The sequence below is a fragment of the Pristiophorus japonicus genome, chromosome Y, assembly GCF_044704955.1.
Source record: "Pristiophorus japonicus isolate sPriJap1 chromosome Y, sPriJap1.hap1, whole genome shotgun sequence".
Classification (NCBI taxonomy): Eukaryota; Metazoa; Chordata; class Chondrichthyes; family Pristiophoridae; genus Pristiophorus; species Pristiophorus japonicus.
In genome coordinates this window covers 2506292-2531056 of record NC_092011.1, presented here as the reverse complement: position 1 = coordinate 2531056, position 24765 = coordinate 2506292, and positions in this window count along the sequence as shown.

Here is a 24765-nt window from a genome sequence, read left to right as displayed (position 1 = left end):
TAAATACATTGCAACACTGGGAGATGAAATATATTGAGAACAATGGAATAGTAAATAACGTGGTAACACTGCGGGAGTAAATTCATTGGGAAGACTGAGAATTAGTAAATGCACTGGGAGCACTTGGAGAGTAAATACACAGAGAAAACTGGGAATGTAATCACCATACGACCACTGGGAGAGAGTAAACGCATTGGATACATTGGCAAAATAAATAAACTTTAAAAACAGGGAGAGTAAATACACTGGGAAAACTGCGAGAGAGAAAACGTATAGGGAACACGGGGAGATATTAAATTCATTAGGAACATTGGGAGAGTAAATGTACCGGGATAACTGGGAGTGTAAATACACTAGGAATACTGGGAGATAGGAATACACTGTGAAATCTGGAACAGTAAATACATTGGGAACACTGGGAGTGAAACTACACTGGGAAAACTGGAATAGTAAACACACTGGGAACACTGGGAGGGAGTAAAATTACTAGGAACACTGGGAGAGTAAATGCACTGGGAACACTAGGAGAGAAAATACACTCTGGACACTGAGAGATTAAACACACTGCTAAGAGTAAATACACTTGTGAAGATTTGGAGAGTACATACACTTTGAATACGGGAAGATTATATACACTGGGAACACTGCGACAGTAAATAGATTGGGAACACTGGGAGCATAAATACACTGGTAACACTGGGAGATTAAATACACTCGGAACGCTGAGACAAAATAAATATTCTGGGAACACAGCGTGAGTAAATACACTGGGAACACTGGGAGGATAAATACACTAGGCAAACTGGGAAATATTAAACTTACTGGGAACACTAGGTGATAGTAAATGCACAATGAACACTGTAAATGTAAACACACTGTTTACACTGGGAGGGTAACGATATTGGGAATACTGAGACTGTAAATATACTGGGAACACTGCGAGATTGGGAAAACTGGGAGAATTAATACACTGGGAACATTGCGACAGTAAACAAACTGGGAACACAGCGAGGGTAAATACATTGGGAGCGAGAAAATACATTGGGAACATTGGGAGAGTAATAAACTGGGAACACCGAGAGAGAGTAAACACACTGGGAACACCTAGAGAGTTTAAATACCTTGGGGATATTTGGAGAGAGTAAATACACTGCAAACACTGATGAGTAAATACACTAGGAACACTTAGAGAGTAAAAACACTGGGAACACGTGGAGATTAAACACATTGGGTACATTGTGAGAGTAAATACACTGGGACCACTGGGAGAGTAAATAAACTGGGAATATTGGGAGATAGTAAAAACACTGGGAAATCTGGGTGAGTAACACACTAGGAACACTGAGAGAGTAGATATATTGGAACGCTATGAAAGTAAATACACTGGGAACTTGGAAAGAGTAAACACACTGGTAACACTGGGAGAGAGTAAACTTACTGCAAATACTGGGAGATAGTAAATACACTGGGAACATTGGGAGAATAAATACATTGGGAACACAGGGAGACTAAATACATTGCAACATTGGGAGATGAAATACATTGAGAACACTGTGATAGTAAATAACGTGGTAAAACTGGGAGAATAAAATCATTGGGAAGACTGCGAGTTATCAAATGCACTGGGAGCACTTGGAGAGTAAATACAGAGAGAACACTGGGAGTGTAATCACCATGCGACCACTGGGAGAGAGTAAATGCACTGGATAAAAAGGCAGAATAAATACACTGTAAACACAGGGAGAGTAAATACACTGGGAAAGCTGCGAGGGAGAGAAAACGTATTGGGAACACGGGGAGATATTAAATATATTAGGAACATTGGGAGAGTAAATGTACCGGGATAACTGGGAGAGTAAATACACTAGGAATATTGGGAGATAAGCATACACTGTGAAATCTGGGAAAGTAAATACACTGGGAATACTGGGAGAGAAACTACACTGGGAAAACTGGAAGAGTGAACACACTGGGAACACTAGGAGGGAGTAGAATTACTGGGAAGACTGGGAGAGTAAATGCATTGGGAACATTAGGAGAGAAGATACACTCGGAACACTGGGAGAGTAAATACACTGCTAAGAGTAAATACACTTGTGAAGACTTGGAGAGTAAATATACTTTGAAGACGGGGAGATTATATACACTGGGAACACTGCGACAGTAAATAGATTGGTAACACTGGGAGCATAAATACATTGGTAACACTGGGAGATTAAATACACTCGGAACGCTGAGACAAAATAAATATTCTGGGAACACAGGGTGAGTAAATACACTGGGAACACTGGGAGCATAAATGAACTCGGAACACTGGGAACGAGTAAACTTCTGGGAGAACTTGGAGATAGTAAACACACTTCGAAAACTGGGGGTGCAAATACACTGGGAACATTGAGAGAGTAGACACACTGGGAAAACTGAGAGAGAGTAATCTTACTGGAGATACTGGGAGATAATAATTACACTGTGATCACTGGAAGAGTAAATACACTTGAAACACTGGGAGAGAGAGTACAAGCACTGGGAACACTGGGAGAGTAAATGCATTGGGAACAGTGGGAAAGTAAATACACTGGGACCACTGGTAGAGTGTAACTGCACTGGAAACGTGTGCAGATTAAATAACTGGAAACACAGGAACAGTAAATACACTGGACATGCAGACAGAGTAAATACACTGGGAAATATGTGAGAGAGAACACTTATTGAAAACACAGGGAGATAGTAAATGCATTGGGAACACTGGGAGAGTTAACACACTGGGAACACTTGGAGCGTAAAGACACTGTGAATACTGGGAGATAGTAAAAACACAGGGGAATCTGGGAGATTAATAAACTAGGAACACTGAGAGAGTATATATATTGGAACGCTGGGAAAGTAAATAAATGAGAACACGGAGAGAGTAAACACACTGGGAACACAAGGAGAGAGTAAACTTACTGGAAATACTGGTAGATAGTAAATACACTGGGAACTTTGCGAGAGTAAATACATTGGGAACACGGGGAGAGTAAATACATTGCAACACTGGGAGATGAAATACATTGAGAACACTGGAATAGTAAATAACGTGGTAAAACTGTGGGAGTAAATTCATTGGGAAGACTGAGAATGAGTAAATGCACTGGGAGCACTTGGAGAGTAAATACACAGAGAAAACTGAGAGTGTAATCACCATGCGACCACTGGGAGAGAGTAAATGCACTGGATACAATGGCAGAATAAATACACTGCAAACACAGGAAGAGTAAATACACTGGGAAAACTGCGAGAGAGAGAAAACGTATTGGAACACGGGGCGATATTAAATATATTAGGAACATTGGGAGAGGAAATGTACCGGGATAACTGGGAGAGTAAATACACTAGGAATACTGGGAGATAAGCATACACTGTGAAATCTGGGACAGTAAATACACTGCAAACACTGTGAGAGAAACTACACTGGGAAAACTGGAAGAGTAAACACACTGGGAACACTAGGAGGGAGTAAAATTACTGGGAACACTGGGAGAGTAAATGCATTGGGAACATTAGGAGAGAAGATACACTCGGAACACTGGGAGAGTAAATACACTGCTAAGAGTAAATACACTTGTGAAGACTTGGAGAGTAAATACACTTTGAAGACGGGGAGATTATATACACTGGGAAAAGTGCGACATTAAATAGATTGGTAACACTGGGAGCATAAATACACTGGTAACACTGGGAGATTAAATACACTCGGAACGCTGAGACAAAATAAATATTCTGGGAACACAGGGTGAGTAAATACACTGGGAACACTGGGAGCATAAATGAACTCGGAACACTGGGAACGAGTAAACTTCTGGGAGAACTTGGAGATAGTAAACACACTTCGAAAACTGGGTGTGCAAATACACTGGAAACATTGAGAGAGTAGACACACTGGGAAAACTGAGAGAGAGTAATCTTACTGGAGATACTGGGAGATAATAATTACACTGTGATCACTGGAAGAGTAAATACACTGGAAACACTGGGAGAGAGAGTACAAGCACTGGGAACACTGGGAGAGTAAATGCACTGGGAACAGTGGGAAAGTAAATACACTGGGACCACTGGTAGAGTGTAACTGCACTGGAAACGTGTGCAGATTAAATAACTGGAAAGACTGGAACAGTAAATACACTGCACATGCAGACAGAGTAAATACACTGGGAAATATGTGAGAGAGAACATTTATTGAAAACACAGGGTGATAGTAAATGCATTGGGAACACTGGGAGAGTTAACACACTGGGAACACTTGGAGCGTAAAGACACTGTGAATACTGGGAGATAGTAAAAACACAGCGGAATCTGGGAGATTAATAAACTAGGAACACTGAGAGAGTAGATATATTGGAACGCTGGGAAAGTAAATAAATGAGAACACGGAGAGAGTAAACACACTGGGAACACAAGGAGAGAGTAAACTTACTGGAAATACTGGTAGATAGTAAATACACTGGGAACATTGCGAGAGTAAATTCATTGGGAACATGGGGAGAGTAAATACTTTCCAACACTGGGAGATGAAAGACATTGAGAACACTGGAATAGTAAATAACGTGGTAAAACTGTGGGAGTAAATTCATTGGGAAGACTGAGAATGAGTAAATGCACTGGGAGCACTTGGAGAGTAAATACACAGAGAAAACTGAGAGTGTAATCACCATGCGACCACTGGGAGAGAGTAAATGCACTAGATACAATTGCAGAAATAATACACTGTAAACACAGGGAGAGTAAATACACAGGGAAAACTGCGAGAGAGAGAAAACGTATTGGGAACACTGGGCGATATTAAATATATTAGGAACATTGGGAGAGGAAATGTACCGGGATAACTGGGAGAGTAAATGCACTAGGAATACTGGGAGATAAGCATACACTATGAAATCTGGGACAGTAAATACACTGCTAACACTGTGAGAGAAACTACACTGGGAAAACTGGAAGAGTAAACACACTGGGAACACTAGGAGGGAGTAAAATTACTGGGAGCACTGGGAGAGTAAATGCACTGGGAACATTAGGAGAGAAGATACACTCGGAAGACTGGGAGAGTAAATACACTGCTAAGAGTAAATACACTTGTGAAGACTTGGAGAGTAAATACACTTTGAATACGGGGAGATTATATACACTGGGAACACTGTGACAGTAAATAGGTTGGGAACACTGGGAGCATAAATACACTGTTAACACTGGGAGATTAAATACACTCGGAACGCTGAGACAAAATAAATATTCTGGGAACACAGGGTGAGTAAATGCACTGGGAACACTGGGAGGATAAACACACTTGGCAAATTGGGAAAGATTAAACTTACTAGGAACACTAGGTGATAGTAAATGCACAGTGAATACTGTAAGTGTAAACGCACTGTTTACACTGGGGGGTAACGATATTGGGAATACTGAGACTGTAAATACATTGCGAACACTGCGAGAGTAAATAGACTAGGAAAACTGGGAGAGTTAATGCATTGGTAACATTGTGACAGTAAATACACTGGGAACACTGCGAGAGTAAATACATTGGGAGCGAGTAAATACACGGCGAACAGTGGGAAATTAAATAAACTGGGAACACCGAGAATGAGAGTAAACACACTGGGAACACTTAAATAGATTAAATAATCTGGGGATATTTGGAGAGAGTAAAGACAAAGGAAACACTGAGTGAGTAAATACACTGGTAACACTTGGAGAGTAAAGACACGGGGAACACGTGGAGATTAAATACATTGGGAACACTGGGGGAGAAAATACACTGGGAGCACTGCAAGGCAGAATACGTACAGGGAAAACTGGGAGAGAGTAAATACATTGGGTACATTGTGGGAGTAAATACACTGGGGACACTGGGAGAGTAAATGCACGGGGGGATTGGGCGATAGTATATACACTGGGAAAACAGGGAAGAGAAAATACGCTGGGAAACTGGGATTAAATACACTGGGAACACCGGGAGGGAGACAAGTCGATGGGAAAACCGTGACAGTGTACATACACTGGAGCACTGGGAGAGTAAATAAACTGAGAAAACTGGGAGAGAGTAAATACACTTGGGAACACTGATAGAATAAGTACACTGGAAACACTGGGTGAGTAACCACACCAACTACACTGGGACAGTAATACACTGAAACACTGGGTGTGTAAATAAACCCAAAACACTGTGAGAGAGGAAATACACTGGAAACACTGAGAAAGAGTATATAAACTGGGAACACTGGGAAAGCGTTAACTTACTTGGAACACTGAACATTATTAAATACCATGCAACACTGGAAGAGTAAACGCATTGTGGACAATTGCAGATTTAATACACTGGGAAACCAGGGAGAATAAACACACTGGGAAAACTAGGGAGAGTAGAATTACAGGAAACACTGGGTGATAGTGAATACACAGGGAAAACTGGAACTTTAAACCCATTGTGAACACTGGGAAAGTAACTACATTTGGAACACTGGGACTGTAAATAAATTACGAACACTGTGAGAGCAAGTAGACTGGGAACACTGGGAGAATTAATACACTGAGAACACTGCGAGCATAATATACTGCAATACACTCGGAGATTGAATACACTGGTACAGGGTAAATACTCTCAGAACACTAGTAGAGTAAAGAAATTGGAAACACTTAGAGAGAGTAAACACACTGGGTACACTTAGAGAGAGTAAAAACACTGATTGCATTTGCAGAGAGTAAGTACAATGGGAACATTGGAGAGTAAATACGCTGGGAACAATGGGAGGGAGTGAATGCAGTGACAACACTGGCAGAGTTAATACACCGGGAACACTTGGAAATAATAAATTAATAAATATATTTGGAAAACTTGGAGATTAAATACACTGGGCAAACTGGGCCAGTAAATACACCGGGAACACTGAGTGCCTAAGTACACTGGGAACACTGGGAAATTAAATAAACTGGGAATGCTGAGACAAAGTAAATATTCTGGAAACACTGGGAGAGTAAATAACTGGGGAAACTGAGAAAATAAACACATTTGGAAAACTGGGAGAGTAAACTTACTGGGAACGCTGGGAGAGAGTAAACCTACTAAGAACACTGGGACAGTGCAAATACACTGGGAACACTGGGATAGAGCAAATGCACTTGAGAACACTGGGCGAATAAATAAACTGGAAACACTGCGAGAGAGTAAATACACTGGGAAACCTGAGAGAGAGTAAATACACTGGGAACACTGCGAGAGTAAATATATTGGGAGAGAGTAAATACACTGGGAACACTGGGAGAGTAAATACATTGGAAACACTGAGAGAAAGTAAACACACTGGGAACTCTTAGAGAGATTAAATACCCTGGGGATATTTGGAGAGAGTAAATACACTTGGAACACTGAGTGAGTAAATACACTGGGAACACTTGGAGAGTAAATACACTGGGAACACATGGAGATTAAATACATTGGGAGCACTGGGAGAGTAAAAACACTGGGAACACTGCGAGCGAGAAAACTTATTGGGAACACTAGGAGATAGTGAATACATTGGGTAGATTGTGAGAGTAAATACACTGGGAACACTGGGTGAGTAAATGCACGGGCGGACTGGGACATAGTAAATACACTTGGAAAACAGGGAAGAGAAAATACACTGGTAAAACTGGGAGTAAACACACTGGGAAAACTGGGAGTGGGAAAAATGAATGGGAAAACTGGGAAAGTGTAAATACACTGGGAGCACTGGGAGAGTAAATAAGCTTGGAACACTGAGAGAGAGTACATACATTTGGGTACACTGGGAGAATAAGTACACTGGGAGATTGGGAAAGTATCTACATCGGGCACACTGGGACAATAAATACACTGGGACACTGGGGTTTGTAAATAAACTAGAAACACTGCAAGCGAGTAAATACACTGGGAACACTGATGAAGAGTATAGAACCTTGTAACAGTGGGATAGCGTAAACTTACTGGGAACACTGAAAGTTATTAAATACCATGTAACACTGGAAGAGTAAACACACTGTGAATAATGGTGGAGTTAATACACTGGGACAACTGGAAGAGTAAATACACTGGGAGATAATAATTACATTGGGAACACAGGGAGATTAAATACACTGGGAAGACTGGTAGCATGAATACACTGCGAACACTGGGAGATTATATACACAGGGAAAACTGAGACAAAGTTAATATTCTGGGAACACTGAGAGTATAAATACACTTGGAAACCAGGGAGAATAAACACACTGGGGAAACTGGGGAGAGTAGACTTACAGGGAACACTTGTTGACAGTAAATACACAGGGAAAACTGGAACATTAAACACATTGTGAACACTGGGAGAGTAACAACATTTGGGAACACTGGGACTGAAAATACATGAGGAACACTAGGAGATCTTTAGACTGTGAACACTGGGAGAATTAATACACTGGAAACACTGCGAGCATAATATACTCGATACACTGGGAGAGTAAATACACTGGTTGAGGGTAAATACTCTCGGAACTCTGGGAGAGTAAATACATTTGGAACACTGAGAGAGAGTAAACAAACTGGGTACACTTAGAGAGAGTAAATACACTGAGAACATTTGCAGAGACCAAATACACTGGGCACATTGAGAGAGTGAATACGTTGGGAGTACTGTGAGAGTAAATACGTTGGATCAGTGGGAGAGTTAATACACTGGTAACATTGGGAGGGAGCAAACACACTCCGTACACTTAGATGGCGTACACACACCGGGAAAATTTGCAGAGAGTAAATACAGTGGGAACACTGGCAGAGTAAATACGCTGGGAATACTGTGAGAGTAAATATGCTGGGAACATTGTGAGAGTAAATACACTGATAACATTGGGAGAGAGCAAACAAACAGCGTACACTTAGACAGCGTAAATACACTGGAAACATTTGCAGAGAGTAAATACACTGGAAACATTTGCAGAGAGTAAATACACTGGGAACACTGGGAGAGTAAATAAGCTGGGAACACTGGGAGAGAATAAATGCATTGGAAACGCTGTGAGAGTGAATGCATTGCGACACTGTGAAAGTTAATACACTTGGATTACTGCAATAGAGAAAAACTTACTGAGAACACGGCGAGATAGTAAATACATTGTGAACACTGTGATAGTAAATATACTGTGAACACTGCGAGTTAGTAAATACATTGTGAACACTGTGAGAGTAAATATACTGTGAACACTGGGAGAGTAAATACACTGGGAACACGGTGAGAGTAAATACACTGGGAAAACTGGGCCAGTAAATACACCGTGAACACTGGGTGCGTAAATACACTGGGGACACTGGGAAATTAAATGCACTGGGAACGCTGAGACAATGTAAATATTCTGGGAACACAGGGAGACTTAATCCACTGGGAAAACTGGGAGAATAACCATACTTGGAAAACTGGGAGGGAGTAAACTTGCTGGGAACACTGGGAGAGAGTAAACCCATTTGAGAACACTGGGAGCATGCATAAACTGGAAACACTGTGAGAGAGTAAACACACTGGTAACCCTAAGAGCGAGTAAATACACTGGGAACACTGGGAGAATACATAAACTGGAAACACTGTGAGAGAATAAATACACTCGGAACCCAGAGAGAGAATAAATACACTGGGAACACTGGGAGAGTAAATACGCTGGGAACACTGGATGAGTAAAACGCTGGAAACACTGGGAGAGAGTAAATGCATTGGGAACACTGAGAGAGTGAATACATTCGGGAATAATGGGAGAGCAAATACACTGGGAACAGTGCGAGAGAGAAATCTCACTGGGAAGACAACGAGATAGTTATTACATTGGAAACACAGAGTAAATATAATGTGAACACTGGGTCAGTAAATACACTGAGACCACTGTGGCAGTAAATACACTGGGAACACTGGTTGCTTAAATACACTGGGAACGCTGAGACAAAGTAAATATTCTGGGAGCGCTGGGAGAGTAAATACAATGGGAAAACTGGGAGAGTAATTACACTAGAAATACTGGGAGAATAAACACACTTCGAAAACTGTGGAGAGTAAACTTACAGGGAATGCTGGTGATAATAAATACACATGGAAAACTGGAACAGTAAACACATTGGGGACACTGCGACTGTAAATTCATTGGGAACACTGGGTGAGCAAGTAGACTGGGAACACAGGGAGAATTAATACACTGAAACACTGTGAGCTTAATGCACTTGGAACACTGGCAGAGTAAATAGACTGGTAGAGGGTAAATACTCTCGGAACACTGGGAGAGTAAATACATTGGGAACACTGAGAGAGAGTAAACACACTGGGTGAACAGAGAGAGTAAATGCACTGGGAACATTTGCAGAGAGCAAATACACTGGGACCATTGGAAGACGAAATACGCCGGTAATACTGGGATAGTAAATCTGCTGGGAACACTGGGAGAGAGTAAATGCATTGGGAACACTGAGAGAGTGAATATATTGGGAACACTGGGAGAATAAATACACTGGGAACAACGCAAGAGAGAAATCTTACTGGGAACACAGCGAGATAGTAAATACATTGCTAACACAGAGTTAATATACTGTGAACACTGGGAGCATTAATGCACGGGGAATAGTGGGAGGGAAAATAAACTGGGAAACTCTGGGAGAGTAAATACCCTGGGAGCACGGTGAGAGTAAATACACTGGCAACATTGTGGCAGTAAATACACTATGAACACTGGGTAATTAAATACACTGGCAACACAGGGAGTTAAATTCACTGGGAACGCTGAGACAAAGTAAATAGTCTGGGAACACTGGGAGAGTAAATGCACTGGGAAAACTGGGAGACTTAATACACTGGGAAAACTGCGAGAGAGTAAACTTACTTGGAACACTGGGAGTGAGTAAACCTATTTGGAACACTGGGGCAGTGTAAATACACTGGGAACAGTGGAGAGTAAATACACTGGGAATACTGGGACAGTAAATACAATGGGAACACTGAGAGAGAGTACATAGACTGGCAACTCTGGGACAGCGTAAACTTACTTGGAACTCTGGAAGTTATTAAATACCATGTAACATTCGAAGAGAAAACACACTGTGAACACTGGGAGTGTTAATGCATTGGGAACACTGGGTGAGTAAATACACAGGGAGATAGTAAATACGCCTGGAACACTGGGAGAGAGTAAATGCACTGGAAAATTTAGAGAGAGTAAATACACTGGGAACACTGGGAGAGTAAACACATTGTGAACACTGGAAGAGTTACCACATTGGGAGCACTGGGTGAGAACATGCACTGGGAACACTGGGATAGCAATTACACTGGGAGATAGTAAATACACTGGGCACACTGGAAGATTAAATACACTGGAAACACTGCGAGTGTGTAAATACTCTGGGAACACAGAGAGAGTAAATATACTGGAAACTTTGGGAGACAGTAAATAAACTGTGGATACTAGGTGAGTTGATAATCTAGGAACACTGGGCGAGTAAATACAGTGCGAGGGAGTAAATAGTCTGGGAACACTGAGAGAGAGTATATATACTGGGAACAATGGGGGAGTAAATACACTGGGAACACTGGGATAGTAACTGCACTGGGATCACTGGAAACTAAAAATACTGTGAACACTGGGAGAGAGAAAACTTATTGGGAATACTGGCAGATAGCAAATAAACTGTGACCACAGGGAGAGAGTAAATAAACAAGGAACACTGGGGGAGCAAATACGCTAGGAACACTGGGAAAGTAAATACATGGGAACACTAGGAGAGAGTAACTACACTGCAAACATTGGCAGAGAAATACAATGGGAAAACCGGGAGAAGATAAACGTATTTGGAACACTGTGACCATGCAAATACAAGGGAACACTGGGAGAGTAAATACACTGGGAACACTAGCAGAGTAGATATCCTGGGAGTGATAAAAACACTGGGAACACTAGGGGTGTAAATAAACTGGGAACACTGAGAGAGAGAAAAAACTGGGAACATTTGCATAGAGTAAATGCACTGGGGACACTTGGTGAGAAAATGCAATGCGAACAATGGGAGAATAAAAACACTGAAAACACTGGGGGCATAAATACGCTGGAAACACTGGGAGAAGCAATACACTGAGAAAACTGGGAGAGAGTACATGCACTGGGAACACTGGCTTGGTAAGTAAATTGCGAACACTGGGTGAGTGAATACACTGGGAACACAGGGAAAGTACATACACTTGGAACACTGGACGAGTAAACACACTGTGAACACTGGGAGAGTAAATACACTGGGAACACATGGAGAATGAATCAACTGGAAACACTGCGATAGAGAACACTTACTGGGAACACTGGGAGATAGTTACTACATTAGAAACACGGGGAGAGTAAATACAGTGGGAGCACTTGGAGAGTAAATGCCTGGGAAAACTGGAACAGTAAACACACTGGGAAAACTGGGACAGTGTAAATACATGGGAAACATTAAGTGAGTAAATAAACTGGGTACCCGGGGAGAGGGTAAATACACTTGTGAACAATGGGAGAGTAAATACGCTCGGAGCACGAGGAGAGCGTAAACTTACTGGGAACACTGGGAGATAATAAATATGATGGAAGATTGGACGAGTAAACAGATGTGAACACTGGGAGAGTAAATACATTGGGAACACCGGGAGAGTAAATGCACTGGGAACTCTGGGCGAGATAATACACTGGGAACACTGGGAGAGTAAATGCACTGGAAACATTGGGAAAGTAAATACACTGTGAACACTGGGAGAGGAAAGACACGGAGAGAATAAATACAATGGGAACACTGGCTGAGTAAATAAACTAGAAACACTATGAGAGAGTAAATTCACTGGGAACACAGAGAGCAAATACACTGGGAACATGGAGAGAGAATAAATAAACTTGGAACATCGAGAGAGTAAATACACAGGGAACACTGGGAGAGTAAATACACTGGGAACACGCAGAATGTAAACGCACTGGGAACACTGGGATATTAAATACAATGTGAACACTCTGAGTGTTTAAATACACTGGGAACACTGTGAGCAAAAATACACTGGGGACACTGGGAGAGGAAACACACCTGGAACATTGGTAGAGTAAATAAACAGGGAACACTGGGAGGTAGTCAGTACAATGGTATAATTGGGAAAGTAAATAAACTGCGAAAACTGAGAGAGTAAAAACACTGGGAAAACTTGGAGAATTATCACACTGAGAACACTGGGACAGTATAAGTACACTGGGATCAATTGGACAAAAAATATACTGGGATCATTGGGAGAGAGTAAATGCACATGGGAAAACTGGCAGAGTAACTACACTGGGGAGACTGGGAAAGTAAATACACTGAGAACATAGGGAAATTAAATATACCGGGAATACTGGGACAGTAAATACATTTGAAACAGTGGGAGGGTAAATATATTGCGCACAGTGGGAAGTAAATACACAGAGAACACTGGGAGAGTAAATACACTGGGAAGAGGCAGAGAGTAAACACACTGGGAACATTGCTCAGAGAGCAACCTTATCGGCAATACTGGCAGATAGTAATTACACTGCAAACACTGGGAGAGAGCAAATACACTGGGATCACTGGGAGAGAGTAAATAAACTGGGATCACTGTGATAGAAAATTCACTGGGAAAACTGGGAGAGAAAACACATGAGAACACTAGGAGAGTAAATACACTGGAAGCACTTGGAGAAAGTAAATGCTCTGGAAACACTGGCAGAGTAAACCTACGGTGAATTTGTGGGAGAGTAAATACACGTGAAACACAGAATGAGTAAATACACTGGGAACAACGGTAGACTAAATACATTGGAAACACTGGGAGAGAAATTTCACTGGGAGAACTGCAAGATAGTAAATACACTGGGAAACCAGGAAGAATCAATATACTGGAAAACTGGGAGATAGTAAATACATTGGGGAAACTGGGAGAGTAAAAACACTGAGAACACTGGAGAAATTAAAGCACTGGGAACATTGGGAGTATAAATAGATTGGGAACAGTGGGAGAGGAAACACACCTGGAACATTGGTAGAGTAAATATACTGGGAACACTGGGAGGTAGAGTACACTGGTATAATTGGGAGAGTAAATAAACTGTGAAAACTGAGAGAGTAAACACACTGGGAAAACTGGGAGAATTATCACACTGAGAACACTGCGACAGTATAAATACACTGGGATCACTGGGTCAGAAAATATATTTGGACCATTGGGAGAGTGTATATGCACTTGGGAAATCTGGCAGAGTAAATACACTGGGAAGACTGGGAGAGTAATTACACTGGGAATACTAGGAAAGTAAATACGCTGGGAATACTGGGAGAATAAATACATTTGAAACAGTGGGAGGATAAATATAATGGGAACAGTGGGAGAGTAAATACAAAAAGAACACTGGGAGCGTTAATACACTGGGAACACTGTGAGACTAACCACACTGGGAGAGAGTAAACACACTGAGAACACTGGTTGAGTATATAAAATGGGAGCACTGAGAGAGAATAAACACACTGGGAACACTGACAGAGAGTAAACACACTGGGAACTCCGGATGAGGAAATACAGTGGGAACACTGGGAGAGTAAATTCACTGGGAACACTGGAAGTGTAAATAACTGGGATTAGGGATAAGTAAATACACTAAGAAAAACGGGAGAGGAATACACTGGGAACACTGATAGGGTAAATACACAGGGAAGACTGGGAGAGTAAATACACTGGGAACATTGGGAGGTAGTAGGTACACTGGTACAATTGCGAGAGTAAATAAATTGTGAAAACTGAGAGAATAAATACACTGGGAAAACTGGGAGAGTTATGACATTGATAACACTGGGAGAGAGTAAACTGACTGGGAACACTGGGAGAGAGCAAATACACTTGGGAAAACTGGCAGAATAACTACACTGGGAACTCTGGGAGAGTAAATACACTGGAATGCCTGGGAAAGTAAAAACACTGGGAACACAGAGAGCATAAACTTACTGTGAACAATGAGAGATATTAAATAGACAGGGAACACTGGAAGAGTAAACACACTGTTAACACTGGAAGAGTTAATACGTTGGAAACACTGGGAGATTAAATAACTGGGAAGAAGGAGTGAATAAATACACTGAGTAAATGGGAGAGCAAATACACTGGGAACACTGGTTGAATAAATACACCGGGAGCACTGGGAGAGTAAATACACTGGGAACACGGGGAGATTAAAGGCACTTGAAAAATGGAAAGAGAGTAAATGCACTGGGAACAGTGTCCAGTAATTACATTGGGATCACTGTGAGAATAAATACACTGGGGACACTGGGATAGAGAAGATATACTGGGAATACTGGGAGAAGAAATACATTGGGAAGACTGGGGGATGATATCCATGGGAATACTGGGAGCGTAAATACACTGGAAAAATTGGGAGAGTTTAAAGGCACTGGGAACACTTGAACATATTAAATGGATTTGGATCACTGGGACAGTAAATTCACTAGGAACCGGGAGACAGTAAACACACTGGGAACGCTGGTAGAGAGTAAATCCACTGCAAACACTGGCAGAGTAAATACGCTGGGAACGAGGGAGAGTTAATACATTGTGAATATTGGGAGAGTAAATAAACTGTGAAAACTGGGAGAGCAAACACATGGGAGAGTAAATATATTGGGAATACCGCGAGGAAGTAAGTACACTGGTAGAGCTGGGAGAGTATATAAACTGGGAAATCTGAGAGAGAAAATACACTGGGAGAATTGGGAGCATTATCACACTGAGAATACAGGGAGTGAGTAAACTTACTGGGACAGTATAGGTACACAGGGAACATAGGGAGAACAAATACACTGGTAACACTGGGGGAGAGTAAATACACTTGGGAACACTGGCAGAGTAGATGCACTGGGAACACTGGGAGATTACATACACTGGGAGCACTGGGACAATACAATCCTGGGAACACAGGGAGAGTAAACTTACTGGGAACATAGGGAGATAGAAATTGCACAGCTAACGCTGGGTGAGTAAATACACTGGGAACATTGGGAGAGTAAATACGCTGGGAACACTGGGAGAGTAAACACACTGGGAATATTGGTTGAGTATATAAAATGGGTGCACTGAGATAGAGTAAAACTCACTGGGAACACTGAGAGAGAATATATACACTGGAAACATTGTGAGAGAGAGTAAAACACTGGGAATTCTGGGTGAGCAAATACAGTGGGATCACAGGGATAGTAAATACACTGTGAACACTGGGAAAGTACATACGCTGGTAATACTGTAATAGTAAATATGCTGGGAACGCTGTGAGAGTAAATACACTGGTAACATTGGGAGAGATCAAACACACTGCATACACTTAGACATAGTAAATACACCGGGAACATTTGCAGAGAGTAAATACACTGGGAACACTGGGAGAGCAAATACGCTGGGAACACTGGGAGAGAGTAAATGCATTGGGAACACTGGGAGAATGAATACACTTGTAACACAGCAAGAGAAAAAACTTACTGAGAACACAGGGAGATAGTAAATACATTGCGAACACTGGGAGGATAAAGGCACTGGGAACACTGGGAGATCAAAACACTGAGAACATGGGGAGAGTAAATACACTGGGAAAACTGGGACAGTAAATACACTGGTAACACTGGGTTCATAAATACACGGGAACACTGGGAGTTTAAATACACTGGGAATGCTGAGACAAAGTAAATATTCTGGAAACACTGGGAGAGTAAATATACTGGGAAACTGGGAGAATAAACACTCAGAAAAATGGGAGAGACTAAACTTTCTGGGAACACTGGAACAGTGAAAATACACTGGGAACACAGGGAGAGTAGATGCACTGGGAACACTGGGAGAGAGTAAATACACTTTGGGACACTGGGAGAAGAAATAAACTGAAATCACTGCGAGAGAGTAAATTCACAAGGACCCCTGAGAGAGAGTAAATACACTGGGAACACTGGGAGAGTTAATACACTGGGAACACTGGGAGAGTAAATATACTGAAGGATATTAACTACACTGCGAATACTGGGAGATTATATACACTAGAACACTGAGACAAAGATAATAATCTGGAAAACTGAGAGTAAATACTCTAGAAAGACTGGGAGAATAAACACACTTGCAGAACTGGCGAGAATAAACTAACAGGGAATGCTGGGTGATAATAAATACACAGGTAAAACTGGAACAGTAAACACATTGTGAACTCAGAGAGTAACTACATGTGGAACACTGGAATTGTAAATACATTGGGAACACTGGGTGAGCAAGTAGACTGGGATCACTGGGAGAATTAATACACTGGGAACACTGCGAGCGTAATGCACGGGGAACACTAGGAGAGTAAATACACTGGTAGAGAGTAAATACTCTGGAACACTGGAAGAGTAATAAATTGCGAACACTGAGAGAGAGAGTAAATACACTAGGTACATTAATAGCGAGTAAATACTTTGGGAACATTTGGAGAGATTAAATACACTAGGAATACTGAGCGAGAATATACGCTGGGAAGACTGGGAGAGTAAATACGCTGGGAACACTGCGAGAGAGAAATATTACTGGGAACACAGCGAGATAGCAAAGACATTGCTAACGCAATGTAAATATACTGTGAACACTGGGAGCGTTACTACACTGGGATCACTGGGAGGGTAAATACACTGGGAACACTGGGAGAGTAAATACACTGGGAACACTGGGGCAGGAAATACGCTGAGGATACTGCGTGCTTAAATACACTGGGAAAACTGAGAGATTAAATAAACTGGGAACGTTGAGACAAAGTAAATATTCTGGGAATAATGGGAGAGTAAATACGCTGGAAAAACTGGGAGAATAAACACATTGGGAAAACTGCAAGAGAGTAAACTCACTGGGTAAACTGGGAGTGAGTAAACCTACTGGGGGCACTGGGACAATGTAAATACACTAGCAACACTGGGAAAGTAAATACACAGGAACACTGGAAGAGTAAATACATTGCAAACATTGGCAGAGAAATACAATGGGAACACACGGAGAGAATAAACTAATTTGGAACACTGGGATCATGTAAATAAAAGGGAACACTGGGAGAGTAAATAAACTGGGAACACTGGGAGAGTAAATACCCTAGTAGAGATAAGTACATTGGGGAGACTAGGGGTGTAAATAAACTGGGAACACTGAGAGAGAGTAAACACACTGGGAACATTGAGAGAGAGAAAATACACTGGGAACATTTGCAGAGAGTAAAAGCACTGTGAACACTGGGTGAGCAAATACAGTGGGAACAATGGGAGAGTAAAGACACTGAGAAAATTGGGAGCACAAATACGCTGGAAATACTGGGAGAGTCAATACACTGAGAAAATGTAGAGTAAATACACTGGGATAACTGCCACAGTAAACACGCTGGGAACACTGGGAGAGACTAACCTGACTGGGAACACTGATACCATGTAAATACGTTGGGAACACTAGGAGAGTAAATAAAGTGGGAACACGGGGGGAGGGTTAATACTATTGTGAACAATGGGGGAGTAAATACACTCGCAGCACTAGGAGAGAGTAAACTTACTGGGAAAACTGGGAGATAGTAAATACATTGGGAACACTGGGAGAGTAAATACATTGGGCATACTGGGAGAGTAAATACACTGCGAACACTGGGAGAGTAAATACACTGGGATCACTGGGAGAGAGAAAATAAACTGGGGGCACTGGGAGAGAAAATACTCGGGAATACTGGGAGATTAATTACTCTGGGAACACTGGGAAAGTAAATACATGGGGAGCAGTTGCAGAAAGTAAATTCACAGGAAATACTGGCAGAGTAAACCTACTATGAATAGTGGGAGAGTAAACGCAAAGGAAACACAGGGAGAGTAAATACAATTAGAACACCGGTAGATTACATGCATTGGGAACACTGGGAGAGAAATTTCACTGGGAACACTGCGAGTTAGTAAATACTCTGGGAAACCTCGGAGAGTAAATATACTAGAAAACTGGGAGATAGTAAATATATTGGAAAAACTGTGAGATTAAATACACTGGGATCACTGAGAGAGAAAATACACTGGGAAAACTGGAAGATTAAACACACTGGCGACACTGGGAGAAATTAAACTTACTTGGCACATTGGGAGTATACATACTTTGGGAACACAGGGTGAGGAAACACACCTGGAACATTGGTAGAGTAAATACACTGGGAACACTGGGAAGTAGTAAGTACACTAGTATAATTGGGAGAGTAAATAAATTGTGAAAACTGAGAGAACAAACACTCTGGGAAAACTGGGAGAGTTATCACACTGAGAACACTGGGAGAGAATAAACTGTCTGGGAACACTTGGAACACTGCGGCAGTATAAATTCACTAAAATCTCGGACTGAAATTAAACTGGGAACACTGGGAGAGAGCAAATACACTGGGAACTCTGGGAGAGTAAATACACTGGGATCCCTGGGAAAGTAAAAACACTGGGAACACAGGGAGCATAAACTTACTAGGAACACTGAGAGATATTAATTAGACAGGGGGCACTTGCAGAAAGTAAAAACATTGGAAACTCTGGGTGAGCAAATAAAGTGGGAACACTGGGACAGTAAATTCACTGGGAATACTGGAAGAGTAAATAACTGGGAATAGGGAGTGAGTAAATACACTAAGAAAAACAGGAGAGGAAATATACTGGGAAAACTGATAGAGTAAATACACAGGGAAAACTGGGAGAGTAAATACACTGGGAAGACTGGGAGGTAGTAAATACACAGGTATATTGGCGAGAGTAAGTAAATTGCGAAAACTGTGAGAATAAACACACTGGGAAAACTGGGAGAGTTATCACACTGAGAACACTGGGAGAGAGTAAACTGACTGGGAACACTTGGAACATTGCGACAGTATACATACACTGGGATCTCTTGGACTGAAAATATACTGGGAACACTGGGAAAGTTAATACATTGGAAACACAGGGAGATTAAATATATTGAGATCAATGGGAGAGTAAATAGACAGAGAACACTGGGAGAGTTAATACACTGGGATCATGCGAGAGTAAAATACACTGGGAACACTGGGAGACTAACCACACTGGCCGCGAGAAAACACACAGGGAACACTGGTTGAGTATATAAAATGGGAGCACTGAGAGAGAATAATCACACTGGGAACACTGGCAGAGAGTAAAAACATTGGGAACTCTGGGTGAGCAAATACAGTGGGAACATTGGGAGAGCAAAATCACTGGGAACACTGGAAGAGTAAATAACTGGGAATAGGGAGTGAGTAAATTCATTAAGAAAAATGGGAGAGAAAATTCACTGGGAACACTGATAGAGTAAATACACAGGGAACACTGGGAGAGTAAATACACTGGGAACACTGGGAGGTAGTAAGTGCACTGGTATAATCGCGAGGGTAAGTAAATGGCGAAAACTGAGAATAAACGCACTGGGAAAACTGGGAGAGTTATCACACTGAGAACACTGGGAGAGAGTAAACTGCGAACACATGAACACACGACAGTTTAAATACACTGCGATCTCTTGGACTGAAAATACACTGAGAACACTGGGAGAGGGCAAATACACTTGGGAAAATCGGCAGTTAACTACACTGGGAATTCTGGGAGAGTAAATACACTGGGAACCCTGGGGAAGTAAAAACACTGGGAACACAGGAAGCATAAACTTACTGGGAACAATGAGAGATATTAAATAGAGATAGAACACTGGAAGAGTAAACACACATGTTAACACTGGGAGAGTTAATACATTGTAAAGACTGGGAGAGTAAATATATTGAAAACAATGGGAGAATAAATACACAGAGAACACTGGGAGAGTTAATACACTGGGAACATGCGAGAGTAAAATAAACAGGGAACACTGGGAGACTAACCACAGTGGCCGCGAGAAAACACACAGGGAAACCTGGTTGAGTATATAAAATGGGAGCACTGAGAGAGAATAATCACACTGGGAACACTGGCAGAGAGTAAAAACATTGGGAACTCTGGGTGAGCAAATACAGTGGGAACACTGGGAGTAAAATCACTGGGAACACTGGAAGAGTAAATAACTGGGAATAGGGAGTGAGTAAATACACTAAGAAAAACGGGAGAGGAAAAACACTGGGAACACTGATAGAGTAAATACACAGGGAACACGGGGAGAGTAAATACACTGGGAACACTGGGAGGTAGTAAGTACACTGGTATAATGGCGACAGTAAGTAATTTGCGAAAACTGAGAAAATAAACACTCTGGGAAAACTGGGAGAGTTATCACACTGAACACACTGGGAGAGAGTAAACTGGCTGGGAACACTTGGAACGCTGCGACAGTATAAATACTCTGGGATCTCTTTGGCTGGAAATACACTGGGAACACTGGGAGAGAGCAAATACACTTGGGAAATCTGGCAGTTAACTACACTGGGAGTTCTGGGAGATTAAATACACTGGTAACCCTGGGAAAGTAAAAACACTGGGAACACAGGGAGCATAACGTTATTGGGAACACTGAGAGATATTAAATACTCAGGGAACACTGGAAGAGTAAACACACTGTTAAAACTGGGAGAGTTAATACATTGGAAACACTGGGAGAGTAAATATATTGAGAACAATGTGAGAGTAAATACAAAGAGAACACTGGGAGACTAACCAAACTGGCAGGGAGAAAACACACTGGGAACACTGGTTGAGTATATAAAATGGGAGCACTGATAGAGAATAAACACATGGGGAACACTGGCAAAGAGTAAAAACATTGGGAACTCTGGGTGAGCAAATACAATGGGAACACTGGGAGAGTAAATTCACTGGGAACACTGGAAGAGTAAATAACTGGCAATATGGAGTGAGTAAATACATTAAGAAAAATGGGAGAGAAAATTCACTGGGAACACTGATAGAGTAAATACACAGGGAACTCTTGGAGAGTAAATACACTGGGAACACTGGGAGGTAGAAAGTACATTGGTATAATTGCGACGGTAATTAAATGGCGAAAACTGAGAGAATAAACACACTGGGAAAATTGGGAGAGTTATCACACTGAGAACACTGGGAGAGAGTAAACTGACTGGGAACACTTGGATCACTGCGACAGTATAAATACACCGGGATCTCTTCGACTGAAAATACAATGGGAACACTGGGAGAGAGCAAATACACTTGCGAAAACTAGCAGAGTAACTACACTGGGAACTCTGGAAAAGTAAATACACTGGGAAACCTGGGTAAGTAAAAACACTGGGAACACAGGGAGCATAAACTTACTGGGAACACTGAGAGATATTAAATAGACAGGGAACACTGGAAGAGTAAACACACTGTTAACACTGGGAGAGTTAATACATTGGAAACACTGCGAGAGTAAATATATTGAGAGCAATGTGAGAGTAAATACACAGAGAATACTGGGAGAGTGAATACACAGGGATCGTGCGAGAGTAAATACACTGAGAACACTGGGAGACTAAGCACACTGGCAGAGAGAGAACACACTGGGAACACTGGTGTAGTATATAAAATGGGAGAACTGAGAGAGAATAAACACACTGGGAAAACTGGAAGAGAGTTAACACATTGAGACCTCTGGGTGAGCAAATAAAGTGGGAACACTGGAGAGAAAATTCACTGGGAACACGGAAGAGTAAATGACTGGTAATTGGGAGTGAGTAAATAAACTAAGAAAAACGGGAGAGGAAATACGCTGGGAACACTGATAGAGTAAATAGACAGGGAACACTGGGAGAGTAAATACACTGGGAACACTGAGAGGTAGTAAGTACACTGGTATAATTGGGAGAGTAAATAGATTGCGAAAACTGAGAGAATAAACACAATGGGAAAACTGGGAGAGTTATCACACTGAGAACACTGGCAGAGAGTACACTGACTGGGAACACTTGGAACACTGCGACAGTATAAATACACTGGGATCACTTGGACTGAAAAAACACTGGGAACACTGGGAGAGAGCAAATACACTTGGGAAAACTGGCAGAATATCTACACTGGGAACTCTGGGAGAGTATTATATTGGGAACCCTGGGATCGTAAAAACACTGGGAACACAGGGAGCATAAACTTACTGGGAACACTGTAAGATATTAAATAGAGAGGGAGCACTGGAAGAGTAAACACACTGTTAACACTGGGAGAGTTAATACATTGGAAACACTGGGTGAGTAAATTTAATGAGAACAATGGGACAGTAAATACACAGAGAACACTGGGAGAGTTAATACACAGGGACCGTGCAAGAAAAATTCACAGAGAACATATGGAGACTAATCACACTGGCAGATAGTGAAAACACACTGGGAACATGGGTTGAGTATATAAAATGGGAGCACTGAGAGAGGATAAACACACTGGGAACATTGGCAGAGAGTAAAAACTTTGCGAACACTGGGTGAGCAAATACACTGGGAACACTGGGAGAATAAATTCACTGGGAGCACTGGAAGATTAAATAACTGGGAATAGGGAGTGAGCAAATACACTAATAAAACGGGAGAGGAAATACACTGGGAACACTGATAGAGTAAATACACAGGGAACATTGGGAGAGTAAATACACTGGGAACACTGTGAGGTAGTAAGTGCACCGGTATAATTGTGAGAGTAAGTAAATTGCGAAAACTGAGAGAATAAACACACTGGGAAAACTTTGAGAGTTATCACACTGAGAACACTGGGAGAGAGTAAACTGACTTTGATTACTTGGAAAACTGCGACAGCATAAATACACTGGGATCTCTTGGACTGAAAATACACTGGGAACACTGGGAGAGAGCAAATACTCTTGGGATAACTGGCAGAGTAACTAAACTGGGAACTCTGGGAGAGTAAATGCACTGGGAACACTGGAAGAGTAAATAACTGGTAATAGGGAGTGAGTAAATACACAAAGAAATAGGGGAGAGGAAATACGCTGGGAACACTGATAGAGTAAATACACAGTGAACACAGGGAATATAAATACATTGGGAACACGGGGAGGTAGTAAGTACACTGTTATAATTGGGAGAGTAAATAGATTGCGAAAACTGAGAGAATAAACACACTGGGAAAACTGAGAGAGTTATCACACTGAGAACACTGGGAGAGAGTAAACTGACTTGGAACACTTGGAACACTGCGACAGTATAAATGCACTGGGATCTCTTGGACTGAAAATACAATGGGAACACTGGGAGAGAGCAAATACACTTGGGAAAACTGGCAGAATACCTACATTGGGAACTCTGGGAGAGTAAGTACACTGGGAACACTGGGAAAGTAAAACACTGGGAACATAGGTGGCATAAACTTACTGGGAACACTGAGAGATATTAAATAGTGAGGGAACACTGGAAGAGTAAACACACTGTTAACACTTGGAGATTAAATTTAGTGAGAACAATGGGTGAGTAAATACACAGAGAACACTGGGAGAGTTAATACACTGTGACCGTGCGAGAGTAAATACACAGAGAACACTGGGACACTAACCACACTGGCAGATAGAGAAAACACACTGGGAACACTGGTTGAGTATATAAAATGGGAGCACTGAGAGAGAATAAACACACGGGGAACACTGGCAGAGAGTAAAAACATTGGGAACTCTGGGTGAGCAAATACAGTGGGAGCACTTGGAGAGTAAATTCACTGGTAACACTGGAAGAGTAAATAACTGGTAATAGGGAGTGAGTAAATTCATTAAG